Consider the following 15159-nt stretch of genomic DNA (forward strand, 5'->3'; position numbering starts at 1 on the left):
ATGTTTTTTTTACATATGCAAAAGTCGTGAAACACCTGTAGGGTATTAAGGTTCACATTACACCTTGTTACGTTCCACGAGGGGTCTAGTTTCCAAAATGGTATGCCATGTGTTTTTTTTTGCTGTTCTGGCACCATAGGGGCTTCCTAAATGCGGCATGCCCCCAGAGCAAAATTTGCTTTCAAAAAGCCAAATGTGACTCCTTCTCTTCTGAGACCTGTAGTGCGCCAGCAGAGCACTTTTCACCCTCATATGGGGTGTTTTCTGAATCGGGAGAAATTGGGCTTCAAATTTTGGGGGGTTATTTTCTGCTATTATCCTTTTTAAAAATGTAACATTTTTGGGAAACCAAGCATTTTAGGTAAAACATTTTTTTTTTTTTACATATGCAAAAGTCGTGAATCACCTGTGGGGTATTAAGGTTCACTTTACCCCTTGTTACGTTCCCTGAGGGGTCTAGTTTCCAAAATGGTATGCCATGTGGGTTTTTTTTTTGCTGTCCTGGCACCATAGGGGCTTCCTAAAGGTGACATGCCCCACAAAAACCATTTGACGCTCCTTCCCTTCTGAGCCCTCTACTGCGCCCGCCGAACAATTAACATAGACATATGAGGTATGTGCTTACTCGAGAGAAATTGAGTTTTAAATACAAGTAAAAATTTTCTCCTTTTTACCCCTTGCAAAAATTAAAAAATTGGGTCTACAAGAACATGCGAGTGTAAAAAATGAAGATTGTGAATTTTCTCCTTCACTTTTCTGCTATTCCTATGAAACACCTAAAGGGTTAATACACTTATTGAATGTCATTTTGAATACTTTGGGGGGGTGCAGTTTTTATAATGGGGTCTTTTATGGGGTATTTCTAATATGAAGACCCTTCAAATCCACTTCAAACCTGAACTGGTCCATGAAAAATAGCGAGTTTGAAAATTTTGTGAAAAATTTCCAAATTGCTGCTGAATTTTGAAGCCCTCTGGTGTCTTCCAAAAGTAAAAACTCATTAATTTTATGATGCAAACATAAAGTAGACATATTGTATATGTGAACCCAAAAATATTTTATTTTGAATATCCATTTTCCTTACAAGCAGAGAGCTTTAAAGTTAGAAAAATGCTAAATTTTCATTTTTTTCATCAAATTTTGGGTTTTTTCACCAAGAAAGGATGCAAGTTACCATAAAATTTTACCACTAAGTTAAAGTAGAATATGTCACGAAAAAACAATCTCGGAATCAGAATGATAACTAAAAGCATTCCAGAATTATTAATGTTTAAAGTGACAGTGGTCAGAATTGCAAAAAACGCTCCGGTCTTTAAGGTGTAAAATGGCCTGGTCCTTAAGGGGTTAAGGGTACATTCACAGCATGGCGCCGGCACCAGTTGAGCTCAGCAGGGATGTGAGATTGGAGTCTTGATGGAACATAACATACAGAGGCCAGGTCTGCCATGAGGGAGTGCAGAGGATTTGAGACACCCATAGACATATCCTTTGACTGCCCGCTCCCACCCTCAACAACCTCATTACTGTCCGCATGATTTGTATTGGGCCCCATGGGATCGCGGGATCCCAATTCTGATACGGGGCTCCAGCACACAGGCTCTTTGGATTTCTGTCGAAGCTGTTATAGTAATATTCTTAGCATCCTCATATTTGTCTGTGAGCTGTCATACAATCACAAGGAAAGCATTCATTTCAAGAGAGAGCCAAAAACGTTATTCCCCTAGTCACATAGCACCAGGACAACGCCCCATACATTGCAAGGTTTGAATTTAACCAATGGGAGGATATCTTTAGGCATACATTAAAAGTTACCTGACATCTGAAGCTGCTATATAGTCTGCCACACATTCTAAAGACATCTGGACTTCATTAGTATTAAAGGCGTACTCCGCAGCTCAGCATTTTGAACGAACTGTTCTGAATGCTGCAACCAGTGCCGGGAGCTCGTGACATCATAACCCCGCCCCCTCATGATGTCAAACCCCTCCCCCTCAATGCAAGTCTATGGGAGGGGCATGGCAGCCGTCACACCCCTCCCATAGACTTGAATAGAGGGGGTGGGGTGTGATATCATGAGGGGGGGGGGCTTTGACGTCACGAGCTCCCGGCGCCGACTCCAGCATATGGAACAGTTTGTTCCAAACGCTGAGCAGTGAAGTACCCCTTTAAGGCACCCAATTAAAAGAGTAGAAAGAATTTGAAAGAAACTATACACAAAGGAATGGGGGGGGAGGGAAGACACAATATGAGCTCACTGGGAGATGGGACACGAGGCAAAGAATATAAATGGAATACACAAAAGTTAATTATGATTACACGTTATATATTATATATATAAATTACCATATCAAACAATTTGCTTTTACATAAATCCAGCAAGCCTTTGCGCTGGCGAGGGGTTCATTTAGACAGTCATGCGAGATGTCTTAATAAATCCCCCCAAAATAATGAAAAGAAACCTTTACTCACTCCTTAAATTGCTGCCTCTCAATCTTTGAAAATGTTTTTTGTCTCCCAGCTTTCAAGCACATTGGGCCTCATTTACTAAGCGGAAACCGACCAGTTTTTGTCTGGTTATTTTGCCTGAGACATGTCTGAGACATGTCTGCGCCAGTGTGTGCCATTGTGCGACAGTGTGCGCCTGAAAAACCTGACAAACCCGAAAAAGGGGCGTAGTTTGTTGCAAAATGGGGCGTGGTTGGCCAAAAGGGGGAGTGGTTTCACAACCCGACCGATTTACTATGGAATTCACAGAAAATCCTGTGGGTAAATGGCTGGAAATATCGACCTAGAAAAAGCTGGTCAGAAAATGTTCCCGACTTTTCCCAATAGTAAATAGAGAGGAATCCTACATGTCTGAAACAACTTTTCCCACTAGTAAAAACCCAATAATCTTAGTAAATGAGGCCCATTGTGCGTGTGATGCTACAGCCAGTCACTGGCCTCAGTCTCTTCTTGCACATATGGAAAGCTTTTGCTTTGGTCAGTGATTACCTGCTGTGTCACATGTACAATGCAATGTCTGGGGGGCACTAGAGGGAAGGCAGAACAGGAGCAGTATGAAGTAACTGGTACATCCCTTTACATAGCATATCAGAGGGCAGAGCTCAGGGGACAAATCACTGCTCTTTCCCAAAAACTTACTCAGCCTAAAACATCACTAAGGGACTAAATTCATATAAGACACAAAGTTAAACTTCTCTAAGATAAAATTTCGATTAAAAAAATGGTCCTCTGGAGGGGTGATCCTCTCTCACAAAAAGGCTGAACATGTATAGGATATGATAACTGAAAACCTGTCATCGGAAAATCTGGCATACATTAGAGATGGTCTTTTCAGTGACATGTTTTTAAAGGATGTTTCGAAGAGTACTTTATCTGAAGTTAATCATCATGTTAAAACTTTCAAAAAACATAGTTTTTAATACTGTATGTACCATCAAATACAATCAAGATGGAATATAAAGGAGCAAGTAGTACCTTACGTGAGACACAATGGCCTCTCTAATCTAATGGATATATGCAGTATAAATAGAATACGAACAGTTCTATGTGTAGGTAATATTGCCTCTCCAATAATATTGTCTAAGGCTATGTTCATAAACTTTTTTAAACGTAATTTTAAGCCATAAATGCCAGAAAAAAACTGATCAAAAGCAAAAGATGGCTGTAAAAACTGTGTGAACAGAAAAATTTAAAGTTATAGGGGTCAGAACATGGCATGAACTTTTCTTTTTCAAGTTTTCAATTTTTTTACCTTAAATTGAAACGAAAATGACCCAAGTATGGTATTACTGGAATCTTATTGACCAACAGAATGAAGATAACATGTCAGATTTACTGTATCGTAAAAAATTTTGCCCCACAAAATTGCACGTATCCATATTTTTTTCAATTTTGCCTTACATAAATATTTTTTTCTGGTTCAGTAACTGCGGTGCTTAGACATCTTATCCCCTATCCAAAGGATAGGGGATAAGATGCCTGATCGCGTGAGTCCCTCCGCTGGGGACCCCCGGAATCATGCACACGGCACCCCGTTTGTAATCAGTCCCCGGAGCTCCGGGACTGATTACCGGCGACTACAGGGCGAGCGGCATGTGACGTCACTCCTCCGCCCCCATGTGATGTGATGCCCTGTAGTCGCTGGTAATCGGTCCCGGAGCTAACACGCTCCGGGGACTGATAACAAACGGGGTGCCGTGTGCATGATCCCGGGGGTCCCCAGCGGAGGGACTCCCGCGATCAGGCATCTTATCCCCTATCCTTTGGATAGGGGATAAGATGTCTAAGCACCGGAGCACCCCTTTAATGCTATAGAGTTAACAGTATTTAAATTAATTTCTGTGTTTTTTGTTTCTATAATATTTTGTTTAAAAATAAACTTGGATGGGGGAACTTTTAAAACATTTCTAGGATTTATTTATTCATTCAAGTATATATTTAAATTGCATCCTCAATCAACTGTTATTTTTCGTAGGTTGCTTATTTGTAAAAGTACAGAAGTAAAAAATGTTTCACAGTAACAGAAGTTCTGGTCATTTAAAAGCAGAGGAATTCTAAATTAACAGTGAAGATTTAGCAGGATTTAAACTATTCCATTTTCTATCATATGCTGATACCGCATCTTTAACCCCCTAGGAGGCCTATGACATACAGTCATGACCATAAATGTTGGCACCCCTGAAACTTTTCTAGAAAATGAAGTATTTCTCACAGGATTGCAATAACACGTTTTGCTTTACACATGTTTATTCCCTTTGGCTGACATTTATCCTTGTAGGTGTAAGTGAAGCATTTTTCTACACCTTTTTTTACAAAATGGTCACAGAGCATTTGATAAATTTTGTGCAGGTCACATTTTCTGAAATTTCCATATCATGTGTATTGCCAAAATCAGTGGACTACAACTAAAATCAGCAGAAATGAGTACACCAAAAGGAGCAAAAAAGGTGCAAATAAACCCTGCTTGCGCCTTTTTTGCGCCTTTTGTAGATATACGAAAAACTGTCTAAAGACAATAATAAATGTCAGCCTTTGTGTGTATTGGAACTAAACCAAAAAAGGGAGGAAATAAAGCAAATAAAGCAAATTGGACATAATGTCACACAATGTCATTGAAACGAAAATGACCCAAGTATGGTATTACTGGAATCTTACTGACCAACAGAATGAAGATAACATGTCAGATTTACTGTATCGTAAAAAATTTTGCCCCACAAAATTGCACGTATCCATATTTTTTTCAATTTTGCCTTACATAAATATTTTTTTCTGGTTCAGTAACTGCGGTGCTTAGACATCTTATCCCCTATCCAAAGGATAGGGGATAAGATGCCTGATCGCGTGAGTCCCTCCGCTGGGGACCCCCGGAATCATGCACACGGCACCCCGTTTGTAATCAGTCCCCGGAGCTCCGGGACTGATTACCGGCGACTACAGGGCGAGCGGCATGTGACGTCACTCCTCCGCCCCCATGTGATGTGATGCCCTGTAGTCGCTGGTAATCGGTCCCGGAGCTAACACGCTCCGGGGACTGATAACAAACGGGGTGCCGTGTGCATGATCCCGGGGGTCCCCAGCGGAGGGACTCCCGCGATCAGGCATCTTATCCCCTATCCTTTGGATAGGGGATAAGATGTCTAAGCACCGGAGCACCCCTTTAATGCTATAGAGTTAACAGTATTTAAATTAATTTCTGTGTTTTTTGTTTCTATAATATTTTGTTTAAAAATAAACTTGGATGGGGGAACTTTTAAAACATTTCTAGGATTTATTTATTCATTCAAGTATATATTTAAATTGCATCCTCAATCAACTGTTATTTTTCGTAGGTTGCTTATTTGTAAAAGTACAGAAGTAAAAAATGTTTCACAGTAACAGAAGTTCTGGTCATTTAAAAGCAGAGGAATTCTAAATTAACAGTGAAGATTTAGCAGGATTTAAACTATTCCATTTTCTATCATATGCTGATACCGCATCTTTAACCCCCTAGGAGGCCTATGACATACAGTCATGACCATAAATGTTGGCACCCCTGAAACTTTTCTAGAAAATGAAGTATTTCTCACAGGATTGCAATAACACGTTTTGCTTTACACATGTTTATTCCCTTTGGCTGACATTTATCCTTGTAGGTGTAAGTGAAGCATTTTTCTACACCTTTTTTTACAAAATGGTCACAGAGCATTTGATAAATTTTGTGCAGGTCACATTTTCTGAAATTTCCATATCATGTGTATTGCCAAAATCAGTGGACTACAACTAAAATCAGCAGAAATGAGTACACCAAAAGGAGCAAAAAAGGTGCAAATAAACCCTGCTTGCGCCTTTTTTGCGCCTTTTGTAGATATACGAAAAACTGTCTAAAGACAATAATAAATGTCAGCCTTTGTGTGTATTGGAACTAAACCAAAAAAGGGAGGAAATAAAGCAAATTGGACATAATGTCACACCAAACTCCAAAAATGGGCTGGACAAAATTATTGGCACCCTTTCAAAATTATGGAAAAATAAGATTGTTTCAAGCATGTGATGCTCCTTTAAACTCACCTGGGGCAAGTAAAAGGTATGGGCAGTATAAAAATCACAAATGAAAGCAGATAAAAAGGAGAGAAGTTTACTTAGTCTTTGCATTGTGTGTCTGTGTGTGCAACACTACGCATGGAAAACAGAAAGAGCAGAAGAGAACTGTCTGAGGACTTGAGAACCAACATTTTGGAAAAATATCAACAATCACACGGTTAGAAGTCCATGTCCAGAGATGTAGATTTCCTTTGTCCAAAGTGCGCAACATTATCAAGATGTTTGCAACCCATGGCACTGTAGCTAATCTCCCTGGGTGTGGATGGAAGAGAAAAATTGATGAAAGGTGTCAAAGCAGGATAGTCGGGTTGGTGGATAAGAAGCCCCAAACAAGTTCCAAAGATATTTAAGCTATCCATAGGCTCAGGGAGCATCAGTGTCAGCGCGAACTATCCGTCGACATTTAAATGAAATGAAACGCTATGGCAGGAGACCTAGGAGGACCCCACTGCTGACACAGAGACATATAAAAGCTAGAATACATTTTGCCAAAATGAACTTGAGTAAGCCAAAATCCTTCTGGGAAAATGTTTTGTGGATAGATGAGACCAAGATAGACTTTTTGGTAAAGCACATCATTCTACTGTTTACTAAAAATGGAATGAGGCCTACAAAGAAAAGAACACAGTGCCTACAGTGACATGGTGGAGGTTCAATGATGTTTTGGGGTTGTTTTGCTTCCTCTGGCCTTGAATGTTTGCAAGGCATTATGAAATCTGAGGATTACCAATGGATTTTAGGTTGCACTGTACAGCCTAGTCTCAGAAAGCTGGGCTTCCGTCCGAGATCTTGAGTCTTCCAGCAGGACAATGACCCCAAACATATGTCAAAAAGCACCCAGAAATGGATGGCAACAAAGCGCTGAAGAGTTCTGAAGTGGCCAGCAATGAGTCCAGATCTAAATCCCATTGAATTGCTGTTGGGAAAATGTGCCATTTCAATAAGAGAGACCTGGAGCAGTTTGCAAAGGAAGAGTGGTTCAACATTCCAGCTGAGAGGTGTAAGAAGCTTATTGATGGTTATAGGAAGTGACTGATTCCAGTTATTTTTTCCAACCAAAACCCTATTTTGTGCAACCAAATATTAAAATAAGGGTGCCAATAATTTTGTCCAGCCCATTTTTGGAGTTTGGTGACATTATGTCCAATTAGCTTTTTTTCCTCCCTTTTTTGGTTTAGTTCCAATACACACAAAGGGAATAAACATGTGTATAGCAAAACATGTGTTACTGCAATCCTTTTCTGTGAGAAATACTTCATTTTCTTGAAAAAATTCAGGGGTGCCAACATTTACGGCCATGACTGTACATTTATGGCATGGCTATAAATCAAAGATATTAATGCTGTCCCACAGTTAGTTCATATCACATTTCATTATTATTTGTTTATCAATTGCTTCAACAAAGTTGAATACTTTAGCCTTGGGGGATAAAGGATGCAACAAAATGGTTATGAGGTGAAGATATTTCCATACTACACTATTTGTATTTGGTATTGTATTATATTTATTCCTTCCAACATTTTTGCTCTTTCATAATGGTGGTGCAAATAAAAACTACAGATGACAGCACAAATAATGAGTCCTCAAACCTCATAGACATAAAAATCTAAAAGTTATAGGGATCAGAATATGGCAATTTTAAGAATACTAATAAGGGTTTCATAATCATATTGACCCACAGCATAGAAAAAACATGTGCGCTGTGTAAAAACAAAATCCCCAAAAGTGCATTTAATAGTAAAATAAAAAGTGTTATTACAAAGTACAATCAAACTCTCATAAGGCTCTGTGAATGGAAAAAGAAAAATTGAGAAGAGAAAAAAAAATAAACACAAAAACAGAAAATTTCCCAAATCCAGCTAGGACCTTTAGGGGTTGAAGAAATTATTATAGGATATATTCTTATTTGAGAAACCATATAGGTGTTTACATGTAATTGTTTTTTTTATATTTGCCTTATTGGAAAATCTTCAAAAAAATTCCAGCATGCTGGGGTTAAAAGAAAACCAGAGAGCTGTAAAACCACCTCAAACATGCAAGAGCCATTAATGCAATATTTAGTGTGTATACATATTCATTAAACCCCCTCCCTCTTTGACGATTTTACATTTTTGCACTTTTGTTTTTCCTCCCAACCTTCTAAAAATCAACACTTTCAGCTTTCCACCTACAAATCCATATGGGGGCTTGTTCTTTGCACAAACAATTTTACTTTTTACAATTTTACATGAATAATTTCACTACAAAGTATATGGCAAAAGCCGAAAAAAAAATTTTGTGGGGCAAAATTGAAAAAAAAAAAAAGCCAGTTTGTAATTTTTAGCAGCTTCCGTTGCTACGCAGTGCAGTTTTCGGTAAAAATTGCACCTTATATTTATTTTGTAGGTCCATACGGTCACAAGGATACCCAAATTATATAGGTTTGATTTTATTTTATTACAAAAAAAAATTATAACTACATGCACCAAAATGAATATGTTGAAAAATGTCCTCTTCTGACACCTATAACTTTTTTATTTTTCGGTACAAGGGGTGGTATGAGGGCTAATTTTTTGCACCGTGATCTGAAGTTTTTATTGGTACCATTTTTGTTTTGATCTGACTTTTTTTTTCATTTTTTTTTTTCCTTTTTATCAATTTTTTTATGGTATAAGAAGTGACCAAAAATACATTATTTTGGACTTTGGAATTTTTTTACGTGTATGCCATTGACCGTGCAGTTTAATTGATGATATATTTTTATAGTTTGGACATTTAGGGATCCTCCTCGTGTCCTGCAAGCCATTCGGTATGCCGCAATGTCACAATGGCGGTCCCAAACAGCACCACTGAGGCAATATTTACTTTCGTTTAAGACGCGGCGATCAAGTTTGATTGCCGTGTCTAAAGGGTTAATTTCGGACATCAGCCCGATTGGTGATTTTCGGCATTAGCCTTGGGTCCTGGTTGCCTGTAGCAACCGGAACCCACCAGGTATGAGCGTGCATCTCATCTGCTGAGCGCGGGTCATACCTCGGGAGCCGCAGGTAGAGGTTAATGAACGTCCATTTGCGGTAAGGGATTAATATACATTAAACCCTCCACTGTGAAAGCACTATATATCTGCTTTACTCCAGAGCAGCAGAAAACAGTAAATAGAAAGGGATTTTTTTTTATAACTTTCAGGGAAATTTAAAAAAATCTATTAAGCCTTTTCTTAGATTTATTTTCCTTTTCACAAAGGATCCATTGAGCAAATAATCAAGCTTAGCATTATGGCTTTTATTGTATATGGTGATTTGTTTTCTTTCTCCTTTTGATCTATGTGAATATGGCTGTAAATGCATTAATTCCTCATGGTTTAAATATAATGTTAGACCAGGTAACTTGATTAAAACAAAAATTATAGATTTATTCATCAATTGTCCTTTTTTAAATGTATATATTTATTTATTTAGTTTACATTATATTTATATATTCACATTTTTATATATTTATTATGTTCAAGTTTCTTGTAGATTATGTGTATTTTATAGTATGTTTGTAAGTATGTTTGGATACACATATGCTAATCTTATAAATGGATCTAATTTAATTTATCTATATGAGTAGCTATGAATTCTTATGCAGTCTAATAGAGAGGCATGAAAACAAAAAAATATTATTTCCCTGTATTTTGTTATGGTGTAACACTAATGTCCTCCAACTTGTTTCCTCATAACATGTCACATGACTCGGCCTTATGAAATGCATGGGCTTCTCAAAGCAGAAATGTATACTGGTGTCTTCCTCTTTCCTTATGGGTTGGGCAGTCTGTGGAGTACATTGCTGCTAGTTCACTACACTGCTGGCCCTCCCTATGTTTATCCCATGACCACTGTATTTCTGGCCACCATTTGGAAATGTGATGTGTTCCATGGCAGATGCTGAATTCAGAAAATTTCAATGTTATTTCATCTGGCTGTTTTTTTTTTTTTTTTTTTTTTTTTTCTTTTAATCTATCCATGCATTTTAGCACCTTGGGAGCACCCCATTATGTTGGTGTGTTCCATCAGAATTTGGTCCAATTTGGATTACAATATTAGGATATTGAAGGGCAATCCAGGAGGGGGAGAAGGGGACTGCTATCTGTACCCCCCAAGTGGAATAAATCATCTTTTGGAATATATTTTCTATTGATTCATTTGACATGTATTGCTGGTCTGTCTTTAACCCCTTAAGGATGCAGTGTTTCTCCGTTTTTGCATTTGAATTTTTTCCTCAACACCTTCTAAAAATCATAAAGCTTTCAATTTTGCACATAAAACAGAAACACGGCGAAACAGAAAAAAAATCATTGTGCGACAAAATTGAAGAAAAAATGCAATTTTGTAACTTTTGGGGGCTTTCGTTTCTACGCAGTACGTTTTTAGGTAAAAATGACACCTTACCTTTATTCTGTAGGTCCATACGGTTAAAATGATGCCCTACTTATATAGGTTGGATTTTGTTGTACTTCTGAAAAAAATCATAGCTACATGCAAGAAAATGTATGCGTTAAAAGTTCACCTCTTCAACTTTTTTATTTTTCTGCATAGGGGCCGGTATGAGGGCTCATTTTTTGCGCCATGATCTGAAGTTTTTAGCGGTACCATTTTTGTATTGATCGGACTTTTTGATCACTTTTTATTCATTTTTTCATGATCTAAAAAGTGAACAAAAATACGCTATTTTGGACTTTGGAATTTTTGGGCGCGTACGCCATTGACCGTGTGGTTTAATTAACAATATATTTTTATAATTCTGACATTTCCGCACACGGCGATACCACATATGTAAATTTTTTGTTTTATTTACACTGTTTTTTTATATGGGAAAAGGGGGGTGATTCAAACTTTTATTAGGGAAGGGGTTAAAAGACCTTTATTAGCGTTTTTTTCACTTTTTTTGCAGTGCTATAGCTCCCATAGGGGGCATACACTGATCTTTTACACTGATCCCTGCAAAGCCATAGCTTTGCATTGATCAGTGTTATAGGCGGTCGATTTTGCTCAAGCCTGTATGTCAGGCTTGGAGCAATCAATCGCAGATAGGTCGCGATGGAGACAGGTGAGGGGACCTCTGCTCGCGATTCTATTGCGATGGTCCCAATCAGCCCAACTGAGCTGCCGGGAAGCTTTCATTTTAAACGCGGCGATCAACTTTGAACGCCAAGTCTAAAGGGTTAATAGCACGCAGCACAACGATCGGTGCCGCACGCTATTAGCCCAGGGTCCCGGCTACCATTAGCCGCCAAGACCGACCCGGTATGATGCGGGGTCACGGCGTGACCCCACGTTATTTACTGGGACTGGGCGCAGGGCGTACAGGTATGCCCTGCATCCTTAAGAGGTTAAGCACTGGCTATTTTATATTTTTTGTGTAATAACTGAGATGGACTGCCCACTTTATTTAGCCCAGAATGAGATTTACATGAATAAATGACAAGTTACCTTTCCTATACAACTAGAATTGATCTCCTCAGCTCCTCCTGCTCTATAACACGCTACCTACAGATTGCAATTGATTTTAAACTTGAAAGGTTCACTTCAAGATATCTATTATATTATATGTTAAAGAAAAAAAATTGATTGTATAATGATATATATATATATATATATATATATATATTTTAATCAAATTAAACCCAAGAGTGTTTAATAACTCTAAAAATGCAATGCCATTTTTTATTTTTTATTTTTTATTTCTTATTAATAGTAAAACAATATCACACACATTCTTTCTTTTGGGTTTTAAAATCTACAAAACTGCACGTTAAAAAAGTTTTACTGTGACAATTAACATGAATTGCAGTTAAGAAGTGACAATAAAGAACTGTTGTCAATTTGTCACACGTTGAACGTCTTGAATTCCCTTTAAATATGAGACCCAACTACCCACGTAATGGCTGTAATTAGTCTTAACAAGACCTTATGCTTTGTGTTATTACAGACAGAATGGAAGGCACAATGATAAATTGCTGATGGACTATTCTATATATACATATATATATATATATATATATATATATATATGTTAAACTTGAGGAGGGAAATTAAAGAAATTTAAGGAAAAACATGTCATGTGTCCTGTTTATGTTTCTGCAAATTATCTCCCCAGGCAGCAATGGCAAAGCATTATAGGTCAATAAATTAACCAAATTCCTCCAATCTAGTCTTAATGAAATATATGTGTTTAATGTAGTGTTGCGAATTTTATTCCTGAATATCGCATATTCGCGAATATAGCACTATATATTCGTAATTACGAATATTCTTTTTATTTTTATTTTTTCACAGTAAATCACAGTGATCATCCTTCTCTGCTTCCAGCTTGTGTGGTGTAAAGAAGGGTCCAATACTACTGTGTGAGACTGGCGTGCGAAGTCTCGCATATGCGAAAATTTGCATATGCAAATTTTCGCATTTGCGAATTTTCGCTTATACTAATTTTGGTTTATGCTAATTTTCGCAAATATTATGAATTTAGCGAATATATGACGAATATTCGTCCATATATTTGCGAAATATCGCAAATTCGAATATGGCCTATGTCGCTCAACACTAGTTTAATGCAAATAGTTTTATTGAAGATTTCAGGAACAGAAATTCAGCAATTTGAAAACAAGTCAATGCTAAACCATTTAAAACATACATGTAAGTACATGATATAATGGGATAAAGGATTTTCAACATTTATGGATATTACTTCTTTTTGTTAAAAGTATTACATAATTATACAGAATATTATCTAATTTTCTATAATAACTACATACATAGTTTTTGGTCTTCACTCCCCCCCCCCCCTAAAATATATATATATATATATATATATATATATATATACAGCTGTTTTTACCACTGAATTGCATTGAATGCGATGGAAAAACAGTATGCCACATGGAATATGAGACTCATTTTGCTTCTAAAATAAGACTTCTTTTTAAGCCTCAACATAGGCTATGAAAACATAGCCTAACACCAAGCAGTATACTTGATATACATGAGATAGCATAGTCCATCATAGAAATTCCCGGCTTAGCAAATCATATATGTTTACTTCAATTAGGTATTTATCATTCCTGTCAAAATGATAGACCCCCTGGCAGAACATGATAGACACCTGATATCTAAAGGGATCTGTCAGAAACTGTTGGGATCTGTCATATGATGGACCTGGCAATAGCAGAAGCCACTATTCTGCTGCCAGAACATTTTGGCAGTGACTTATCTTCAACTGGAACAAAGGATTGAGCATGTTGAAATTCAACATGCCTGATCCCTGCTTCACCTGACATCTGCTTTAGAGGACAATTGGCAGGCCCCCCTACACATTGAGTCAATGCCATTGATGTCAGATGTTTCAGCCAACTTTTTTCTCATGTGTATGGCCAGATTAAAGGGTTTTACGTTAATCCTTGGGGCAAAGAATATTGTGACCTAAATTCAATCGCACCAGTGCCAAAGGCATCCAAGTTGCAAAGTTAGCTTGTGTTTACATATATTTCTTTAATTTTTTGCTTGTATTTGTTGGCTGGGAACTGACATGTGACTCTGATTTTGGAAATTACAATAAGGAATATGTAGAAAGTTCATTCTTCTGTGAGCATTGTACTTCCTTTCCTTTTGTGAAACATATGAAGGTATGTTGGATCAAAAATTATATCAATGTAAAATACAGATATTATACATAATTTCACCAAAAAATTTAAATTCATACCATATATTAGGAAATCAGAATACTAGGGAGGGCACATGATTCATAAGACCACTAGCCTTAACTACCCTGAGAATTGGGACCTCTATCATTCACCATCTCTGTTCTGGTATGTTTTTTTATTTTTATTTCTTATGCTCAACATTGCCTAGTTATGCTTTTGGCTGTCACTATTTAGGACAATAGCTTTTTTTTGTGATAGAGTATTGTTCACACATGCATTTGGCTCTCTTTTACAACATCTAGGGAGTTTGGTGACTTGACTCTATAACTTTCTAAAACTTTAGTAGAGAAAACCATGCCCGTATGTAGCTATCTTTCCTATAAATGGCTGCAATAAAGGTTCGGTAAGGTAAATGTCCCAGAGGTAGAATGGGTGCCACCACCATTTTATTTTACCCAGTGGCTTCCACTAACCTTAGTCTAGCAGTGGTTGTAAATTGTGACTTAAATTCTTAGAATCTGATGACAGATTGTCATTTTGCAAGCTCGTTTAATCAGCACTTCCTGTTATCAGTACTTCCTGTTATCAGCACTTCCTGTGAATAACATCTTATAATGAGTGGTCAAACATCTGAATTACTAACTTTTGGCAATGTTTATGTTATCATCAAAAAACTGGTAAGAATATCAAAACCTAAATGAAAACATGGCTGGCCCATAAAAAAATAAGAGATTGTAGTTTCCAGAGATGAATCTAAAGACATGATTTGACAAGTAAAACTTGAGCAAGCAAATACATTTTTTGTGCATAGCCTGAGGAGAAGTTGCATTATGCTAGGATTCAAATAACACTAATGTAACCCCTTAAGGGGCATCATTGTATACAGTGGATGCTGCAACTGAGGCCTAGCAGAGACT

General features: G+C 37.4%; 1 protein-coding gene across 1 annotated transcript in view; it reads left to right on the forward strand.

The window, feature by feature from the left end:
* Positions 1 to 15159, forward strand: part of HS6ST3 (heparan sulfate 6-O-sulfotransferase 3) — a 725337-nt gene that overhangs the window by 338381 nt on the left and 371797 nt on the right. The window lies entirely within an intron of this gene.

Source organism: Hyla sarda, chromosome 2, assembly GCF_029499605.1.
Source record: "Hyla sarda isolate aHylSar1 chromosome 2, aHylSar1.hap1, whole genome shotgun sequence".
NCBI classification, from domain to species: Eukaryota; Metazoa; Chordata; class Amphibia; order Anura; family Hylidae; genus Hyla; species Hyla sarda.